This window comes from Chrysemys picta, chromosome 7, assembly GCF_011386835.1.
Source record: "Chrysemys picta bellii isolate R12L10 chromosome 7, ASM1138683v2, whole genome shotgun sequence".
Taxonomy (NCBI): Eukaryota; Metazoa; Chordata; order Testudines; family Emydidae; genus Chrysemys; species Chrysemys picta.
Genome location: NC_088797.1, coordinates 94,208,155 through 94,230,598, shown reverse-complemented (window position 1 = coordinate 94,230,598; position 22,444 = coordinate 94,208,155). Strand labels below are relative to the sequence as shown.

Sequence of the window (22,444 nt, the reverse complement as noted above, 5' to 3'; positions counted from 1 at the left end):
TTAGGTGCTTAACCCCCTCTGAAAGCAAGCGGACTGAAGTAGTGACTAAAATACCTTTGAGTGTGTGGGCCTAAGTCCCTACAAGTTATGCAGGTCTTTGAGACTGAAGTTTGTAAGACCAATTTCACTAAAGTTTTGTTCTTTATATTGAAAATAAACCTTATTGAAACTTTTACTTAAGCAATATTGTAGGGCATGTGAGAAAGAAACATTAGCAACACTCACACGGTGAAGTCTTGGCCTCATTGAGATCAACAGGAGTTTTGTCATTGACTTCAATAGAACAGGCATTTCACCCAGAATATTTTATATTTTTCCTGTAACAGAAATAAAGCATAGTTCATGGAGGGTGGGTGGTGTTTTATTCTCCATAAGAATGTTAGGTGTGGAGTATATTTTTTGCATGGCTCTAATTGATTGATGAAGTGCACAAAGTAACAGAGATTGTTGAAGGGAGAAGAGGTTGAAAAAACAAGGAGTAGATTTTCCAGAACCATTGGCTTTTACTTTTGAATACTGTTATGTTCAACACCCTTTTGGTCCATCCTCGTGTTTCAGGCCTGTAAAGGAAGCTCAGGCACCATGGAGTTGAATGAGTAAGTATTGTATGCAAAGGTCCACCAACCAAAGCTTCTTTATAGTCACAAACTTGGACTATGTATAAATTCAAACCCTGAGTTTTCTCTGAGGCATCTACTCAATATCATCTAAAAGCAACTAGGAAAAGGAGCTTTCTCATAGGATTTATCCATCCATTCCTCCCTTGTTCTTCTGCAAGTGGTGGTTCCCGCTTAGTCCACAGAGGGAGAAAAAAGCCAATGAACTTTTTATATTCTGTTGCATGCTGTATGTTCTAGAGAGCTGGATTTCTTTGGTGTTAATTGTTTACAGACAAAAACCCGAAGTGGCATTCATTGATTTATTGTCAACTCAAAGGACTCCATTTTAGCCAGCCAAGTTTGTGCCTAGTAAAAGTAGTAATTTTAGAAAGGGACATCTGTTTAAAATGAATGTCTATACCTATCACAAAAGCTGGAGAGCAATACTGTGTATTACACCCATGCAGCTTTCTTGCATGGCCATATGCACACAACACTGTTTCTTCTAATGAAAATAGTACACATTTAAATACCAAGAGGACAAAAAGAAATCCCCACAAGGAATGCTCAGAGAGGGTTAATTTTATCCCCAGCCCCCTTTTTTTCTTTTTTTTTAAATAATGAAATTAGTTGTTCCATAGTCACTTGAAGGGCCAACCTCGGTCTTCTTACAGAACAATACATGCTGTGCTCTCTATGTGAATGCACTTATGGTGAACTTTGAGCTACACATCTGCTACAGAGAAGTAACTCTGATTCCCAATTGGCCATTACTAGCAGAAGACGCAGGGTTCATCCATGCTTTAGCATATTTTTATTAGATATACTTCAGCCTTACAGGCATAATAGATTGGTAGTTACTATTTATACACCTCATTAAAATGCACCCTCAAGTTTTATTATTTCCATTTGGTGAATGAAAGCAGAAGCTCTCTATTACAAAAGGTAGTGACTATTTGACTAATATATAGCGTATTAACAGCATAATCCTCTTTTTATTTTTCAACTCCTAACTCACAGCCACAGAAGTGTAAATGAGACTGAACTAGGAATTTCCTCGGGCGATTTTTCTTTTCTGTGTGAATTAACATGAAAGGTCTGGGTGAAGTGATTGCTGAAAATTATTGATCACAATCCATCTTTAGGGAATAGCTTTTCCCTTCTGAGCTCTGATTTTTCTGGCTTCTTTCAAATGTTATCCCTTGAACTTTGATTAAATGAAATGATGGAGAGGGAGAAGAGAGGGTTAAGCACAAGAGTTTGAATGAGATAGTGCCGCTTATCTGCAAACAGCACTTCTCTCTCTCTCAAACTGATTTACACATACTCTGAGCTGATTGTAAGTGATTTATAGAAAAACTGATTCCATGGCCTGTGTTCAAAAGATCAGAGGTTAAATTCATATTTGATGGGTTCTGTAAAACCCTCTCTAACTGGCAGCAAAAATGCCTCAGCTCATTACGTTGACTTTGTAAACAAGATGTTTGCCTTAGCGGACTGTCTGGTAAAATATTTTAGATAAATATTACTCCGTGCTTTTATCACATTGACCTTCGTCTTCTGGCACCATGAGTTACAATCTCAGGTATAGATTTAACCTCATGATAAGGTTTAGGGTTGCTGATCTATTCCTCATTAGCTCTCTTAAGTCCCCAAATTTCTGGAGCCGGTGGTTGAGTGGGATGGGAGTGAGCATATTCAGAGTCTGGTCATCTACCAGATATAACTCCATCCCACTGCTGAATGAAATTAACAAATAGCACCCACAGCAAAACACTTTGTAGGTCTAAGAATACCTACAGGAGTCGGTAAATGTTACAGAGTAGACATTAAGGGTCTGTCTGATCCTTGCAATGCTTACTCCTATGGGTAGTACTTAATTATGCAAACAGTCCCAAGAATTCAATGGCACTAATTTTGTAAGGAAGGATTTCAGGATCAGTGCCTATACAAGGTAAAGGCAATGAGTATATATCTAGTTGTAGAGAGATATGTACTAGATAAATTAGGCTTTTTTCAGTTTTTGCCCATAATGAAATGCATTTGATATTTTCAGAAACATTAGAACGTGTTTATCACAGCATAAAATCAGGAACAAATATACCTCTACCCCAATATAACGCTGTCCTCGGGAGCCAAAAAAAAATCGTATTGCGTTATAGGTGAAACCGCGTTGTATTGAACATGCTTTGATCTGCTGGAGCACGCAGCCTCCCCCCCCCCCCCCCCCCCCAGCGCTGCTTTACCGCGTTATATCCAAATTCGTGTTATATCGGGTTGCGTTATATCGGGGTAGAAATGTATCGACATTTGTTACTTTAAAAACTTTTGGTGGCTCACATAATTGAAAAAAATTATGAAATTAAATTACCACAGTATTACTATACAATGGTACTAATACGATAGTTATTTACACAGCAGAAGTGAGGGCTCTTTGGGTCACAGCCAGCAATATAAACTGAAAAGGCACTAGATGACTGAATAATGTCTGTTACTTAGACTAAACCCAGTATCTGCTAGGACAATGGAGGCACAACACTTGGCACTGCAAGCAGATGAAGGATCTCAGAGAGACCCAAGAGCTCTCCAGATTGGGCACAGAAAATGTATCTGGGGCCCTTCTATTATTTTAAACAGATTTTATTACAAGTAGCAGTATGATGACAGATGGTTACACAGACTGCTATAACAAAACCACGTGAGCAGTGTTGTTATGCTGATGATCACCTCTTAGACACTACTGAGTCTTCAGATGCTACACATTTTGCTATGTATGTGCTGTGGTTAAAAAACAAAGGAAATTAACATACACAAAACCATATTTGATTACACCTGGGAGCAACAAAACCTACCCAAAGCCATGAAACTCCTAACAGGAGCGGACACACGGATTGCTGTGCAGCTAGGTCTATGGGTCGCCTGTGGCTTTGCAAAGCATTTTTAAGGCAATTGCAGGATTTTTCAAAGCAGCTACAGAGAGTTATTTTTTGGCTGTTTTTGTAAGCTACTTCTCTCAACTCAGAAGTCCTAGAAGTTTAAAAATTGTTTAGTCAAGAACGTTTCTGGGGCCTACAGGGTAAAATGAGGGAAAAGGACCTAGCTGTGAAAGCCAGTGGTGGTACTCATTTACTTTAAGAAATCCTATTAGTTATCCTAGTTCCTGTCTAGATACTAGGTCATTTTTCAGCTGTTTTAAGGTAATTTTGGATGTTTCATCTGAAAACACTATACATATCTTATTAATTTTGGCCATGACATCAAAGGGTTTCCATATCAGTGGGGACATGTATATTATCTGTAACATGCATAGGGAATGTATGCATTATATATAGTGTATGTTTGCGTACTGAGATGAATGAAGGGTACTAGGACCCATATTTGATGTAACTGTTTCTTTATTTAGTATCTATAATTTTTTATCCTGGAAATAGCTTCAGTGTTTCCCCCTGCCCCCTGGAAAATGAAATGCCAACAACCCAGCAGTCAGGAGTAAGACTATACAATAGCACACCAGTATGCTATCCAGATGGAAAGGGGGGATAGACAGGGAAAGGGGAGATTTTAAATTATACACCAAAAATCCATTGTCTTTGTAATCTTAAAGATTTTTTTCTACCTGTATTTGTTATCAGTATGTCAAGAGCTAGTTTTCTATTTGTACAAAGGGCTGCCCCGGGGGGGCAAGTGGGGCAATTTGTCCCAGGCGCTGGGCCCCACTGGGGCCCCCACGAGAATATAGTATTCTATAGTATTGCAACTTTTTTTATGGAAGGGGGCCCCGAAATTGCTTTGCCCCAGACCCCCTTAATCCTCTGGGCGGCCCTGTTTGTACATACTATAAATATATGTTACTCACATTATTTATGTAAGGCTATTTTGTGCCATTAGATTTCATGCATGTCCTCTGGGTAATGCCCAAGTAAAGGGATTTTGGGAGGGGAAACATCACTGACATGGAGAAACGGAATCCTTTTCTCCAACCCAGACAGGGCCTGGGGCATATGTGCAGCAGCAACAAATTTGTTGCCACAGTAGTCATGGGCTTTTGGTCTACATTCTCCACTCCTCCCTCCCAGCCTCTCATGCTCTTCAGGCAGTTACAGGGTTTGTGGTAAATGGACCTGTGCAGCTTTTTCATTAGGAGCCTGATCCAAATCCCACTAAAGTCAATAGAAAGTCTCCTATGTGGTTTGATGGGCTCTGATCAGGCCCTTACCAGCTGGCAGTTGAGTGCTGTGTGGGAATGACATTTTTCCTTTTCCTCAGATGTCCTCTCTGTACTTGTTCACCCATATGATTGTCATGGACAGACAGGATCAACAGATTGCTTATATCTCACAGCATTATATCTCTGACCCTTAGACTGACTTTCAAAGGCATCAGTGAGCAGCAGGGTTTTAGTGTCATGAGCTAGCTAAACTGTGCTCAAATTATGTGAGCATCTGCAAGAGAACCTGGGATGAAATTCAAAGTTGGTGTTTCACAAAATTTAAATCAAACTTTTACCATTCTATTTGACAGGATTTGCTCCTCCAACTCCCAACCCTACTCCCCAAATTTTCCATTTTGTGAAATATTAGTAAAATGGCAGTTTTTACAATAAAATATGCAGCAAAAATATATTTCTACTTGTATTGTATAGTCACTTTTGATGAGATTATCCCCTTTTCACCTTAACATGGACCATGGAATTTGTCTGGCTTCAACTTCCATCCATTGGTTCTTATTACAGCTCTCTCTGCTAGATGAAGCACTATTTTCTCCCCATAAAGGTACATATACACTGTAATTGAGTTCTCTCTCAAACTTCTTTTTGATAAAGTAAACAGACTGACAGTCCAGTTCTGTTTATCCTGGAAGACGTGAGGGTGGAAGCCAGACACTTCTTTGCAGTAGCAGAATGTTGCATTGAGGATTTTTATATTCTTCTGATTTGTACATTATGGGCTATCTTCTGCTCTCAGTTACACCAGTGTCTATCTTCAGTATCTACATTGAAGTCAATGGAGTTTTTCCAGATTCACACCAATGTAACAAAGCAGACTTTGTCCCCAAGCATCTCTGGCACTGGTTAGTTCTGCTTCTACAGGATAAACATCAGGAACTGTTTAAAAAAAACTTTATGGGATTAACTCAGCACACTACACATTATAGTATCAGTGGTTTGGTTCCCTAGTGTAATGAGCCTGCCAAACCTAGAAGGGGAACAATTCCACCTGGAAAACAGATGAAACTGTTTTAATACCTTATCCTTATTTAGGAATAGTGAAGTTAGGTACAGTGTATTTGGGAGAAAAGCTGTTTTGGCTCATTACAATGGCATTTGATTACTCTGTGTATAATCTAATGATGTTCTGAAACACACAAGACATAGAAGAGAACATCATTTTAAAGGCTTAAATTAGTAACTAAGTACAACACCACCACAAGTGAAAAAGAGTATAAGCCACTGGTTCCCATCCTATCATATAAAAGCCACTGATGCTTGCTACATTAGCAGAGTTTAGTCTTTGATAGCAAAAATGGTTTGAAGCTGAGAGAAATAGAAGCTGCAGTATCATTAAATACAGAAATGCTTCTTTCCCTATTGACTAATATTTGGGGTGTTTTTTTTTTATTAGGCTCAAACCTGGGTCTAGTCTAAGAGCCACACACAGCACTGATTCCCTGCTCTCATCTATGCTGCTCTAACAGCATATTTCTCTTACACACACAAGGGAACTAGGGCTCTGAAGGTCACATTGATGGTTTGTAAATAATTGTTTCCATATGTGGTAGGCCATATTTCTCTGATATGTATAAGGAGCATAAAGGAAACTTTACAGTAAAATGAAAGGGACATGCTTCCAAAATCCAGAAAGCATGCTATTTGTGGGAGTCACACAACATCAAGCTAGATCCTCGTGCCACCTAAAGTCAGTGCTGATCTGGGGTTCTCACTGGAAAACAAATAGAATATTACAATTGTTCTATTATGATGTGTGTGTTTACAGCTGTGCCAGCCTGAGGGGGAGGGACAGAATAGCCAGCCAGTTTGCAAGTACTGAAAGGTCAAAGTGGTATGGCCAGCTGCCATAATTCTTAGAGTATATCCGGAATTAAAAGTTCTAGTGACTTGGCCCAATGATTACTTACATATAGTTTAGATTAGAACATTGAACTGAGACATAGAATCTATATCTTAATAGTGATTATAATAAAGTGAAAATAGCACTTCTCACTCTTTGACCCCAAGGTAATTCATTATAATTATTTTTATTGATTAGTTATAAAATATAATATCAGTTATGAACAAAAGAGCCTGTTCCTCCCCTTCCCCCACTAACTTACACAATGTGCAGTTATTTACCCCTGAATTGAAAATGCTAATTGATGAGAATTCTTTACTCACTTTTGTACTTACTTTGTACATATCTAAATCACCCATGATGCAAAGCAGCGGAGAACAAAGCACAACACTTTTCTGGGAGAAGAAGTTAGAGTTAATCAGCTTTTGGAAAAGCTGTGTTTTAAGGAGAGACTTGAAAGAAGAAAAGGTAGAGTCACCGCATATTGGTTCAATGAGGGGTTCCAAGCATTGGAGGCTGCATTGAAGAAATCCCACAGAAGAAAGTAATAAAATCCTTGGCAATGTGAAAACAGGTTGAGATCAAATTGAAAATGATTTAAGCCTTTTCCCAAAATTCCAGTCAAACCCCAAACCTGGAACTCTCAACTGTTTTTGCCTCTGCATTTCCTGGTGCCCCATAAGAGGGACTGTTCCTGTTGGTTTTGGTCCAGATGAAACCAGGAAGGGATGGAAATCTTACATGAGGGCCCAGATTTCCAGACAATGAAAGTTAGATAAGGTTGGACAAGTATTCAAACTTTGTACTCATAGAAGCCAAAGGGCAATTTATTGAAAATATTTTTCTTGCAGAATTGTAACTGTACAGTCATAACTATCTAATGTGTATGTCAGACTCACCTTAAACATCAGCTATGGCTTCCACATACTCTGTTGCAATGTTTCACATGTACACTCTGTGGCTTCTAGATGCACTTAAGATGGCCCATTCTAAGTATATCTGAAAAGCAGAAGAGAAAGTCATGTGAATGTAAAGGATAGGACAGGTCTGTTAAAATCAGAGCAATGTTATGAACTACGGGTCAGATCAAGGTTCTGACATGTCTGCACATAGTGCAAGTCGGGTGTATTTGACAAGTGGTGTAATGCTCACCTATGCACTTCCCAGTTCCTGCTGCACTGGGTTACAGCAGTTTGAGGTACATAGGCAGGAATAGGTTTTGGGGAGAAGTAGCCTGGCCACACCCCACCAGCAATGATAAGCTTAAGAGACCCTCTGCCCCCTCAGCAGCACCTGAAGTTTATCCCAGTGCCAGGGTTATCTGCCCTGGGCCAGTTACGCCAGCTTTAGGGGCTGTTTACATTGATGGTGCTCATTCTGTGTGTTCAGCGGGGAGACTCATTAGTTATACCCTTATCCAAATTTTAAAAAATGCCCCTGATAATTACATGTAGCCCCTTTCTGGGGCACCCCTTTCTGGCCTCCGTGCATGGTAGATTCCTCCCTCCTAAATGGTTCTGTGGCCCACCAAAAGACCAGTGGGTCCTGGCCATCCTTCCATCTGCAGCAATAAAGGGCCCACTTCTCCTATGGCTGGAACAAGGTCCCTGCAGCTGAGTCACTCCCCCCAAACACTGTGCAGGTCTATGTTCTGTGTACATGAGTGGGAAGTCCCAGCCACAGGCAAGCTCTCCCGGGCCTGCATGGCAGTTGATTGCCATCCTATGTTAACCAGATTCCTGACCTAGTAACTACTTCTCCCACACCCAGGCCTGGCCCCCAGAGGCTCTCAGCACTTAGGTTAGACAGACATTGGTGTTCATAAGGGTTCTTCTCCTAATAGGCTCCCTGATAAGTGCTGCCAAACATGTTCCTCGGCCATTTATTCCAGCTGCTGCTTCCAAGGAGCTGTGGGAGCCGGTTCCCTTAGGCCCCCAAAATAGCAGGAGGAGGAAGGGGAAGAGCTTCTGCAAAATCTGCTGGTTTAAATTCACTCAAATTTCTGCAAAACCTTCTCAGCATATTCCCTTTTCACTCACAAGGAAGTTCACTCTAAATCTGGGTTTGCTCTAAACCTGGAGCACAGAAATGACATGAAGCAAATCCAATTCAATGGATCATTTTGCTGCTGTCTCCCTCCAACCAGCCCTTCTCTTCTAAAAGTAACCAAATAAAAACAGGCCAGCTCCCCACTAGCCTTCAGTTGCCTTCTGGAAGACATAGGACTTGTTTGCATTCTACACCTTCTGCCCTCCAGGATCTTTAGGGTTAACAGCCTGCCCCCCTACTTCCTCTCCATCAGCTCTTCACAAACCAGCCATTTGACTCACTTCCCTCAACCTTCTTCCTCACATGGAGAAAGAAAGCTGCCTCCCTCCTTAAATCTTCATGGGAGACAGCCACAAAAGCTTTTCCAATCCTGCTGCTCCCTGCTACACTGCTATCTATAAAACGGTGTGACTGCAAAGCCGCCAATAGGCTACTGGGGAAACCACACTCTCAGGGATTCCAGGTTTCCTTATCTGCCTAGGTATTTCTACCACATGCATCACTCTAAGAGTGAGATTTTAAGGTATTTAGGCATCAAAACATGCAGATAGGTACCTTATGGAATTTTCAAACGTGCTTAGCTGTCTAGCTCCCATTACTGTGTCCCTTTGAAAAAAGGCCACTTGGCTCTTATCTGCATCGTTAGGCACCTAAATATGTTCAAAAATCTGTCCCTAAGTGTCTTCCAGAGATTGCATAAGTAAATAAGCAGATCCTTGAAATTTTTGCACAGCTCTACAGCCACTGAGACATAGCAAATACTTAAAAATGATCATGTTGGTACAAGAAAGCAAAATATAAAATATTAATTGAACATAAAGGGTTAGGAAATAAACAATCCTGAACTCCTATATTTTGTTACCACTAACCACAGCACACATCCAAGGGTTTTTCCAGGCTATCTTTTTCATAGCAGGTAATGGTTCACATCAAAAAGACACAATAAAGGAACACAAAGGTTTTACATGTAGATGACGTGCCCTTTGAAGATATCAGAATATGTTCCTGAAATGGGGAAAACCTCGTCAGCAGAATGCAAAGTCATGTGGATTAAATAAATCATGGTTTGTCTTTAGTGAGTGTGGTCTGGGTTTCCGTTGAGCCCAGAAGGAAAGATCAACACAAATCTCAAAAGTAACATGAACTTTACTTGGTCTCTGCTCAGCCATAGCTAATACCAGTAATGGTACCCAGACTGTGCAGTCATTCCATTATTCAATAACTAATTTAAAGGTAACCAGGAACACCCAAGTAAAAACTCTAAGCCAGAAATATAGTTGGTAGATATTTTAGTAAAACATTGTCTTCCAGCCAACAAGTGCTCAAGCCAGAAAGTTTGTATCCAGATCTAACTTCCTAAAGGAATGGGGACTTTGGACCCATTCCTAATATTCAGGATTAAGGATTCCATGAAAAGAAAGTCCTTTGGGTCCCCAATGACCTCCCCAAAAATGTGTGTCTACAACTAGCTTAACTATTGGTACCTCTCTGATTAAATTCCCCAGAAGATGCATCATTCTCTGAACATGAAAATCGCACCGGCTCTGGCAGGATTGTGACTTTTCATCAGTCACTGAAAGAGATCATTCTGACATTGTCAGATGTGAAAAGCTTCCCTTGATTTATATGCACATGTATATGTATTTTTCTATTGCAGATTCTGTATATTTTCTTTTAAAAATAAAAAATTAAAGTGATTCTACAAAATATATAATTTTCCTGCTGTTTCTCAGGCAATTTACATTAAGTGTAGGATACTAATATACTGAAATTAAACATTGTGCTGAGTCGAGACATTTGTAGCAAAGTGAGTAAAGTAAAGCAAAGCACAGAATCTGCCCCATTATCCATACCCAGTGCTGTGAATTGGCTCTGAATGTAACTGTATGTCATTTTTAGATCGCGCTAGCCTCTTTCTCTCGTTACAAATGAAATTTTAGTAACTGTTTTTATTTTAAAACCTGGCTCAGATTGGGCCAGTAGGTCTCTAAAATTGCTGTCTTCTTTACTAGAATCTCAACTTTTTTTTTTTTAATTAAGTCTCTAGAGAAGAAACTTGCATCACATTTTTTGATGTTAAAGTGACTGCCTGAGTCTGGAACAATAACTCAAGAGGTGTAAACTGCCCTATATATATACATAGCACAGCTGAGGGGTAACTCAGATGCCCAGTGATGATCATTTAAATGTCAACATTGTTAATTATTTCATTCTTCACATATGAAAGCAGCAGGAGGGTGGCAGATTTGTAGTTTTCAGTGAGTGGTGTCTCATTTTGCTGTCACTGGTCAGTAGCAGTTATTCACAAGAAAGGGTCAGTTTCTACAAGATATTTGGTTTAAAAAGTGTTTGGAATTTTTTTAAATGGTTGAAATGTTCCGTTTTGACATTTTCTACATGAAAAATTCTGGGTCCCCCTCCCGCAATTTGGAAATGGGTTTGCTTTAAAATGTAAGCAAATTATAGTAAAATAATAAACAAACAAATAAATAAAAAGGTCAAAATGAAAAAAATGTTTCAAAACATTGAAATGACACATTTTGTTTGTTTGAACTGAAATTTCTTTTTTGACTGTTGGTTCTTGAATATTTTCAGTTTTTGACCAAATTCAGAATGGGAAAAAAGTTTTCAAAAAAAATCTCAAAACGTTTCCTGAAATAAGATAACGGTTTCTTGCCTACCTCTCGAAGATACTGATACTTAGTTTTGTTAGTCAAGGCAATCCTAATTCCAGGAGCCGAGGGGAGTCCCAGGCGTATTTGAGTCCCACCCAGGGAAGCTAAGCTCCAGGCAGCAGCATTTCCCTTTCACATGGGCAGAGTTTATTTTAGGGCTGGGACTTGAAAGAATATCACTTTTTTTCATTCCAATTCAACCCATTTTGGAAGCATGCTCTGCCCCCCTTTCACGATACTCTGACTTCTCTCTCTTGCTGGCTGATGTCAAGTGTGCATTTGTGAGCACTGCAGCAGAAAGCTCTACAAAGCTTCTATTAAAAACACGTAGGACCATTAATGTGGTTTCAGTGGGTCTACATCTTTTCTGTACTAGTCTACTCAGTTTCTATACTGCACACATCACCATGCTATCTGAATGCCTTTCAGCAGTGGATAAAACAATATGAGTATCTTGTGTTAGGTCAGAATTTGATCCTTATTGTCAAAACCATGACCCAAGTTTTCTTGTCTAGCACTGAAGAGGATTCTGACATGATGTTACATTTGGCTTAATTCATTTAAGAGACACTGATGAGCGAAGCATTGAGAAGACAACGAATTCCTGCATTTTGAGGACTCTGAGTGCAGCCCTATTGACAGGTTTCAGTAGGATGGCTAAAGTGTAAGTGAGAGACAATATGACCCATTCAGCTTGGCTAATTTAGAATATGAAATTTTAGGGCTCAATTCTCCCCAGATCAAACTTTCAGCAAGTGGTGTTGGAAGATAATCCCTTCCCTCCCAAAGCTTGGCTCCCACTGAGCCTACTCCTAATTCCAAAGGCAGAATTGCCCCTTGGCTATACCATGTCTACCGAATATCATCTCTAGGCTATTCCTTCTTCTCCTTTATTGCCTAGACTGATCCTCTGCTTCCTCCTGCCCCAATAATCTCAGGAGAATAAAGCTGTGCAAACAAATGCCTGCCGCATATAAAAATTGGTTGGGGGAGGGGGAAAAGAGATTTAAAAAAACTCAACCTTTCGCCACTTTTACTAAAGCACAAATCCTGTCTCCAGCTTCCAGCACAATCCACTGGATGTTGGGAAATTCTGCACCCTTCCTGCAGGCGTTGGAATGGCAGCAGGCCATTCAATGTCTATTACACCAGGCTAAGGTTAGAGTAGCTTCCAGAGTGGGGAAGGGATCAGATGATCCTCAGAAGAGGAGCTCCTCCTGCACTGCCTCTCCGCATGTCTGCCTCACCACAGGTGGCAGAACAAGAAGCCTTTGCAAGACAGGACTCCACACTGGAAGGCATCTCCTGCCCTGATGTCCCCAATCTATTTCCCTTTATGAAAAGTCCTGCACTGGATTTGCACATATATACACCAAACATATTACAATTGCACTCCCAGCTTGGATCTTATTCCACAAAAAATATATTGGCTTTCACTCCACTAGACCAGAGATTCATAGACAAGGTAGAATCCAAAAAAGGCTTTTCCAACTTAGCTTTTGTGCACCTAGGCCTGAACTATTAAGCCTCATCTCAGTGTAGTTTTTGCTTTTCTAGCTGACAAACAGAATGAAGTTGGTTGGAATGTCAACATTTTAACCATGCAATTAATGGTTATTTTTATTACCATTGTGCCTAAGAGCACCAGTCATGAATCAGAACGCCATTATGCTAGGCTCTGTACAAACAGAACAAAAAAGTTGTTCCCTGCTACTGAAACGGTATGTGTGCGGGGCGGGGGGAGGGGGGAGAGAATCGTGTGACAGTCAATGAAAATTGCACTTCACACACTGGTAAAAAATTGTGAAATGCAAAAATTAGGACTTTCATCAAATGGCGGGAGAACACTTCAAAGTCTTCTATCTGTTGGTCAGGCAGAAAGTTAAAACAGCACCGATGGTTACAAAAGCAAACTGCAACCAAGGATTGTTGAATTAGAACAGAGGAGAGATTTCATTGTCCCACGCTTGGATAATGCCAAGGATTTTGTTAGTTTGTTTTTAAGGAGTGTTTTGCAGTCATCTAGACAAGGACATATGCTCAGCTGGGAAGCCTTTGGTTCAGCCTCCAAAATTTCATTATGCTGGAACATAGAACCAATTCTTTCCCCCCCATTAATTCTCCAACCCACTCATGGTTGTCCACATATCTCACTTACAGAACTGGGTGAAAGCGGTCCTAAAACGTAGAGACAAACTGGCTGCTGCTCAGCTTGATGGGGAGCAGAAGCCAGGACCACAACCTTCTGTGGGTTTACACAATTCACTGGACAAAAGACTTTTGTGGTTAACAGAACCCAGAACAGTTATAAAATAATTGCAGTTATGAATAAGATAGTGTTAATGACTAGATCTGTGGCTGCCTTTATATGTTTATAATAGGCAGTGTCTTTATCTTTTAATCTCTGTTGTAAAACTTCCAGTTTTTTGTGGGGGAGGGAGAGGTTTGTTTTTTTAAACACACTTTTGGACTGAAATTATTTCTCTTTTTAAGAGTTCACTGGAATTTTTCAATGTTGTCTATTGACGTCATTCAGAAAATGGGTCAGATTTGAGAAACTTTCATAGTTTAATCTAATTCTATTCCAGTTCTTTGGAATATAAATACAGTGGGATTAAGTTTTAATGATCATCTTCTTTCATTTCTCTATATGGACCAAATATTAGGCTCCAATCTTGCATTGCAAATCACCTGATCAGATCACTGTACCTCTATGGAGCCCAGATGATTTCTCAATCCAGGGTTGTAGTCTGGCTTTCTTAAAGCTATTTTCCTTTTGTGCTGATGTATTTGCCCACTCATTCACAGTGAGGATTTGGGCCCCATCTTGCAAAGATTTACATCATGAATAACTTTCAACACAAGAAATCCCATCTAACTCAACAGGACTACTTGTTCTTAAAGGATAACACATGCATAAGTCTTTGCAGCATTGGGATCTTGGTTTTATTGTCTAAATCAGAAGTGCATCATCAACCTTTCAGAATCCCATTTGGTTTTAAAGAATACATTATATGGATGAATGCTAATTACTGTCCATTATAATTTGATTTATTGGCTATGGCACTACAATTTCTCGATGATCTCATTTTGTCCTGGCACAATAAAAATTTTGCTCCTTTTCTTAAGAAATTTATAGAATCATAGAAACGTAGGGCTGGAAGGGACCTCAAGAGGTCACGTATTCCAGATGAGGCAGGACCAAGTCAACCTAAAATGTCCCTGGCAGGTATTTGTCCAACCTGTTCTTAAAAAGCTCAAATGATGGGATTCCACAACCTCCCTTGGAAGCCTAATCCAGTACTTACTACCCTTACAGTTAGAAAGGGTTTCTTTGTTTTGTGGCTCTTCATAAAATGATCATCTGCCTAGAATGATCAAAATGGGGGTTCTACACACGGATCCTGGGAATATGATTCCAGTGCATTAGTAAAGCCAAAACAATCATAGCAAGTTAAAACTGAGACAGTGGTTCTGATTGTGCAATTCAGTCCAGGCTCTTTATGCAATTCAAGTGGTATAAATGGTCCAAAACCCAGGCAGCTCTCCCCAGCAGGGAATTCCTATGGTACAAAGCAGTTCCCATGGTAGACTGCAACAGCCTTATGCCACACCCTGCTGTGGGAATATGTTGGGGTAGGGCTGAGGGCAGTTCGGAATCCAGCCCAACGCTCTTTCTCACAATGCTGATACTGTGTTACTTAACCATGAATAAACTGATGGACTAACTTGCAAACTTCATTATTTTTGCTTGAAATCTTGGAAAACCATGGGGCCAGCTTGTCAGAAGTGCTCAGCTCCCATTTCAGCAACAAAATAAGTGGCCAGATTTTCAAGAGTGTCCACAATTGGCAGCTTCCATTGAGTCAATGCTGGAAGCAGAGCATTTTGAAACTCAGGATACTTTGTTTCAGTGCCTGCCCAGGAGCTGGGCTCTTCTGAAAGTCTAGCCCATTATTTACATTCCTAAATGGGAGCTGTTGGTTGCTGAGCTCAGTTGAAAGTCTGACCCATAACATACACTTAAATCAGGAGGGAAGAAATGTGTTTTAAGTTAACTTTACATATAATTTTATATGGCTAACATTACTTTTCCTAATTTTCTGATTCCATAACCTTTGGGTAGAGATGCTTTAATCCAATTCTTATCTACACGTAAGGTAAATGCAGGAACACTTTCACAAGAGACAATCATTTCCACATTGACATCAGTTTTTAGTGCGACTGCCAGTTTCACTAGCTTTGGATCTGACTGTGTTTCTCTCATGTCCTTGAATATTTCTGGATGAAGTTAGTGTTAAGTCTCTCCAGAAATGTACTTTCCTGTTGTCAATGGAAACTAAGTTCAAAATAATCATTGCTGAGCCTGTAGTTATAACTCTATACCTGTTTATATTTGTAGTAACTTGAGTTAATAAAAAATATCTTCAGCGGGGGGAAATGGTAACTGGTTGAGAAGTGAACAAAAGCAGGACTTGAGTCATCCCAGCACTAAGAACTCAAAGAGGAAGTGAGGTTCCTCAAACATCCAGGGGATATTGAGAGAAAACACTCCCTTGCAATGTCTTCTCTTCATATATTGATGTGAAAAGAGCAACTTCCAGCAAAGATAAGTTTAGCACAACTTCATTACCTTGGCTCACTTAGGTGAGCTGTTGCTTTAGTTGCTGCTTGCGCTGACTATGAGGTTCCAGGTAGGAGTTTCAGCTGAAGTAACACACAAGACATACTCACATACTCCAAGGGCACCTACACTGGCATTTTTACCCACTGTGTTTGTCTGGCACCAGCAGAATGGTGAAAAAAAATTCTAGTGTGGACTCCAGCCTTGAGATGGAGATGGAGGTTGTGATGGGTTTGGTCACAGAGACCCCCTTCGAATTGTCACCTGACATGCTGGAATTACCTCTGAGCCCATTTTCCCTGCCAGCTTGGGACTCCAGAACTCTGCCTTGTTGAGCCAGACATGCCAGCCTGCTTCAACACAGACCCAGGTCTGGTCCACGCCCCCAAAACTGCAGACTTTAGCATCCGAAGAAGTGGGCTGTAGTCCACGAAAGTTTATGCTCTAATAAATTGGTTAGTCTCTAAGGTGCCACAAGTACTCCTGTTCTTTTTGTGGATACAGACTAACACGGCTGCTACTCTGAAACCTAGCTCTTTTCAGTTTACAGGTTACCTCTCCAGCACCCAGACACTCAATTCCCAATGGGATCCAAACCCCAAATAAATCTGTTTTATTTAATTTAATTTATTTTATTGTTATAAGCTTTATACAGGGTAAACTCAAATTGTCCACCCTCTATAACACAGAGAAATATGCACAGCTGTTTGCTCCCCCAGTATTAATCACTTACTCTGGATTCATTAATAAACAAAAGTGAGTTTATAAAGTATAAAAAGTAGGATTTAAGTAGTTTCAAGTAATAACAGACCAAACAAAGTACATCACCAAGCAAAATAAAGAAAAAAACACGCAAGTCTAAGCCTAACATGTTAAGACTTGTATAAGTAGGGGCATTGCCAGCAGATTGAGGGATGTGATCATTCCCCTCTATTTGGCATTGGTGAGGCCTCATCTGGAGCACTGTGTCCAGTTTTGGGCCCCACACTACAAGGAGGATGCGGAAAAATTGGAAAGAGTCCAGCGGAGGGCAACAAAAATTATTAGGGGGATGGAGCACATGACTTATGAGGAGAGGCTGAGGGAAACTGGGATTGTTTAGTCTGCAGAAGAGAAGAATGAGGGGGAATTTGATAGCTGCTTTCAACTACCTGAAAGGGGGTTCCAAAGAGGATGGATCTAGACTGTTCTCAGAGGTACCAGATGACAGAACAAGGAATAATGGTCTCAAGCTGCAGTGGGGGAGGTTTAGGTTGGATATTAGGAAAAACTTTTTCACTAGGAGGGTGGTGAAGCACTGGACTGGGTTACCTAGGGAGGTGGTGGAATCTCTTTCCTTAGAGGTTTTTAAGGTTAGACTTGACAAAGCCCTGGCTGGGATGATTTAGTTGGGGATTGGTCCTTCTTTGAGCAGGGAGTTGGACTAGATGACCTCCTGAGGTCCCTTCCAACCCTGATATTTTATTGAACTGATTACAGGTAACATCTCACCCTCAGAGATGTTCCAATAAGCTTCTTTCACAGACTAGACTCCTTCTTAGTCTGGACCCTCCAATCCTTTCCCCTGGTACAGTCCTTGTTTGTTCCAGCAGCCATCTTAGCTGGTAAGCAGGGGTTTTCTCATGACTGGAAGCCCTCTCTGGCCTGCTCCACTCCCTTTGATAGCTTTGGCACAAAGTGGGAATATTTTGTCTCTCTGGGTCCCCATCTCTCCTTCTGAATGGAAAAGTACCAGATTTAAGATGGATTTCATTAGCAGGTGACATGGTCACATGTCCCCTGAGACCTCATTCTTCATTACCCACGGGCTGGCCCACATGTACACAGGAAGGCTTTCAGGTAAATAAACCATTTACAACCAATTGTCCTAGTCAATGGGAGCCATCAAGATTCTAAACCACCGTTAATGGCCCACACTTTGCATAATTACAATAGGACCTCAGAGTTATATTTCAGTTACAAGAATGATACATGCATACAAATAGGATGAACACACTCAGTAGATTATAAGCTTTATAATGATACCTTACATGAGACCTTTTGCATAAAGCATATTCCAGTTACATTATATTCACATTCATAAGCATATTTTCATAAAGCACATGGAGTGCAATGTCACAGAGGGAATCCACTAATAAGTTAAGCAAACAGGAGACCAAGTGGCATAAAGGATGCTTAACAAAAGCTGGCCAGGTCTAAGATTCAACAGGCTTGGAAAATGAAGACTGGACCTTCTCCTCAGCTACTAACAACATTGCAGAGCTCCTGGAATAAAGTAACCCTTTGATCTTTGTAAGCAGATTGAATTGGAGAGCAGCTCAGTCCTGAGCCATCTCTGTAGCTTCACTCATCCAAGCCCATGGCAGTTCCCCCTCCCCTTCTGAAGCAGGCAGGCCAGGCTGCTCCTTCTTCCCCAGCACACTCCCACATCAGCCTCAGGGGCAGGTCAGAGTGCCATGCGTGCGTAGAGTAGTTCAGGAAAGGCTTAGTAGGTATATGGTGTGTGTGTGTTGTGGTGTTGGAGAAGCAGGAGTCAGAGAATGAAAGGCAAGGGAGAGAGGTCAGAAAGGAAAAGTAAGGATAGAAGGAAGAAATGGATTGATCTGTAGGGGAGAAAAATGAATAGGGAAAAGAGAGAAGGCAGGGGACAGAAAACAGCCATCCAGGTAGCAAATGTAAATGATGAGGAAGCAAACTCAGGCCTCCTGCAAGGCAGTGCAGAGCTCTACTACTAGTTTTCTGGAGTAGCCCATTTTGTAAGCCTTCTAAAGCATGAATTCTCTCCAGGAATCTGGTTCAGATAATAAGCCAACCTACTCGATTTACTAGCCCGTGATTAACATCCCTCCTTCCATCTTCCTGGCCATCTGCTAAGATGCCCTAACTGTGTGAATTAGCTTCTGTCTGGGAGCTGACCTGGGATATATTTTATGTATTTTACAAAACTCTTCCTTGTCCTTGCAGATGTCACTGAATCTTTGATGTGCAGCACAGTGCACGCTGGGTTCTCTGCACATCATCAGGGTGCCTAGGAGCCCCACTCATGGCCCAATTCCTGTAGGAGTCAAATGTAAACAATTTTTTAAAATCCCAAAATATTCTGAGGAAGGGACTTCCTCAATAAGAGTTAGGTGCCTAAATACCTCTGAGGAGCTGGGCCTGGGGCTTTCAAGATAGTGGTGCTAGGCAGAAAAAAAAACCCCAATAATTTGCCTGGCTGTCTAATTATTTCCTTTAGAAATATTTTAGGTGTATGGTGTTCTCTCTTGAGTTCTAATTTCAGCAAAAGCATTGTATTTATGGATGAGGAAATGCAATTTTCAGAATAAACGGAACATTCACATTGAAGTGTTCAATAGCACACAAAGCTAGTTTCCAATCAGAGCAGCTACAGATGTCACAGGCTCATAAAAATAATGATTAGAAAGAGTAAAAATGTACAGTGGAACAAATCTCTATACAGTTAGAGCTACTGGATACATTAACTTTTTTCCCTTTGAATAGGTGAAACTTTGAGAGGGGAACAGTAGCTTAGCATAGTATTATGGCCCTGATTGCTCAAACACAGTAGAGAGTAGCAGTGCAGGGATCCGTTTCTGATCCCTCATTCAGGGCTGCCTGAGCCTGGTACAAGTTAATAGCATAGGTGAGGGATGCCCCTGTGCAGCCCTGTCATAAGGTCCCCTAGAGATTTAACTTAGCTCTGCGCCACATCCCCTCACCTCCCTATCCCACCCACACCCCAGTTCTAGAACACTCCCAACATACCCCACTCCTTACGCTTACACCCTGGAGTGGGGAAGCAGGTGGCTCTGGCAAAACATACAAGAGAAATTCTCTACTGGCTCTCACCAGAAGCTTTAAGGCCACTTTAAGCTACTTCAGTGATACAGAGTGGCCCTAGTTGATTGGAGAATGCAGCCCTATATATTTACATTGGCAGCAATAAAAACCCAGTTAAAACTTTAAAGTACAGTGCAGAAACTATTTTTGTTGTGTATTAGCAATGTGTGAACATGTTTGGATAAAATAAAATCTAGCACAAAACTTGAACCAAACCTTAACTTTTGAGGTTTGAAAAGGTTTTCAGCTTTCATTTTTAAAACGTCATACATCTCTGTACTCTCTGGGTTCAGCAGGGACAGGCAGCAGCCATAGTCTCTTGCATGATATTTGAGTATCACCACAAGATTTACAACTATTTCTAGACAAATAGGTTTGGATGTTATCTCTGCACTGGAGCTGGACAGGCTATTTTCAGTAAGCAATTTATTCAACAAACAGACTCCTTTTCTGTTAGAGAATTATCAGCAGATAGGTCGTGATTTACACATTTGTTCAGTATTCAGAATTATTTAACACATTTTTATGTGAGCAAATTTCAGCTTGTAGATTACTACTGTTTCAACTGTTTGCTATTTGGGCTGTCACCTCAGGTTTTTCAGCTCAGTGATTGGAAAAAAATATTTGTGAATATGTTATTTATTCAAGCCCTTCTCCTGTTTACAAGAGTTTCACTTATCCAGTTTTTAACCTGTCCCACTCTGAATTTTGAGTTTCATCAATAGTATTATAGTGAAACAGTTTAAAACAAGTAGGGCTTGTAGATGGGCTACAGAAGCCTAGTTTCATCATTGAACATTTTTTCTTTTTCCCCTCCAGGCTAATGTTTGGCTCTCTCTTTTTGAAGGTTACCTGAAAACACAAAAGCTTAAGAAGCATGTTCTTAGAGAGCAAAATCCTATCCCCATTGAAATCAGTGGGAGTTTTGCCATTGACTTTAAATGAGCCAAGATGTCCGCTTTATTTTTATTAATGGCCAAATGTTAAAATGACTTCTTACTAGAACAATTTGTTCGGCTGCTGAAATTGAAGGGTTTAAACTATTACATAAAATAATTACAACATTGTAATCTTTGGGGGGCAGAGTTTGTCTTTCTATTATGTTTGTAGAGTGTTTAGCAGAACGTAGTCCTGCCACGGTAAGCTTCTAAGTGCTACCACAGTACCATAAATTGTTCGGGGTAGTCAGGTTGGGGACAAATATGTAAGTTGAGTGCCTAAAATGGGAAGTGGGTACTGAGCTCTTGAGTATCTGGCCCCTGAACTCCAAAGTGCTTACATTAGTGACTTTTCTTCAGGATGTCAGGCAAGATCCATATGCACAGGCTTTGGCTTGTTTCCTAAACCTTCATAAAGAAATATAGCATATGACTCAGTGAGGTAGGTTTTTTTTTATTTGTAAAACCTACAAATGGTCTCTGACCTACCATCACCATCTTGGAACACTTCCTCATGCATACAGTGGCCCTGTAATGCAGCCCACCTTCAGTTCCCTGTCTCAGGGCTCCTCACAAATATTTCTCCAACACTCTCATAGGCTAATAACATCCATAGCACAGAGATACTTATTAATATGGATACTTCAAATCACAAGCATTAAATACCATAACTCAAAAGGTTCTAGCTCCACCACCTTCTGTGAGTGCAGCTTCCCCATTAGTCTCAATCTTCCCTCAGATTGGAGCACTCTCAAGCTTCCCTCCACAGTCCCCTACTAGACTTAAAAACTCAAAAGAAGCAACAACATAAACAATAGCCAGCCACCTACCCTAGGCTTAATAAGAGTCTCAGAGGCCTCCTGAGTTCCTGCCAGCTCCCTGCCACTTACTCAGGACAGGGATCATAAGGGTACGCCTACAGGCCTTCCTCTGGATCCAGCATTCCCACTTCCAGCTAGTCAGACCTATGTCCCGTCCCGTCCCATCCCATCTGAGGAAGGAGCTACAGAACTTTACACAGTTTTGCTCTAACAACCCAGGGCTCTTCCTTTTAAGCCTCTCCCTGGAAGCTTACCACCAGCTCCAGGTGTCTCAGTTTGGGCTGAGTAACATTCCTCCTTCCTGATTCCCAAGCTTCATTATCTCCTGAATCCAGGTGTTACCCCATCCCTAACAGAGTGCACCTGTTCAGTCACAGGAGCTCTGAGACCTTCTGCCTTAAAGGGGCTCTTTCAGCCCCATCAGCATAATATCTGAGCACCTCACCAACAGTAATTAAGTTAGCCTTCCAGCAGCCCCTAAAGTGGAAGAATCAGTATTGCCAAGTCCAAGAATTCAAAAATCATGAGTCAGACCTCCAAAAATAATGAGATTTTTAAAATAATAAATTGGTGACTCTTTTTTGTTTATCTTCTGGTTTCTGAGCCTGCAGATTCATGTTTGCTGCTCTGCAACTGTGAGGGTTAGACATTCACTTTAGAAAAACCCCTGAGATTCTCACACACTCACCTGATTCCAGGATCTGGGCCTTAGGGACAAAGCACCAAGAACTGTGAGACACACGATACAGTCAGAGCTGGCAATGCTGAATGCTCATATTATAGATGGGGAACCTGCTGCACTAATGGATCTGGACATTGACCAGCAT

At 40.8% G+C, this 22,444-nt stretch overlaps 1 long non-coding RNA gene across 2 annotated transcripts; it reads right to left on the bottom strand.

Annotated features, from left to right (window-relative positions):
* Positions 1-225: 225 nt before the first annotated feature.
* Positions 226-21,867, bottom strand: LOC135972945 (uncharacterized). 2 transcript variants are annotated; one of them, XR_010589557.1, is made up of 3 exons: positions 21,627-21,867; positions 7,567-7,666; positions 226-317 (listed from the first exon to the last, which is right to left on the bottom strand). It is a non-coding gene; the product is annotated as an uncharacterized LOC135972945 (long non-coding RNA). The 2 variants fall into 2 exon arrangements; XR_010589556.1 differs by lacking the exon at positions 226-317 and adding an exon at positions 5,053-5,682 and having other exon boundaries at positions 21,627-21,866.
* Positions 21,868-22,444: the final 577 nt, after the last annotated feature.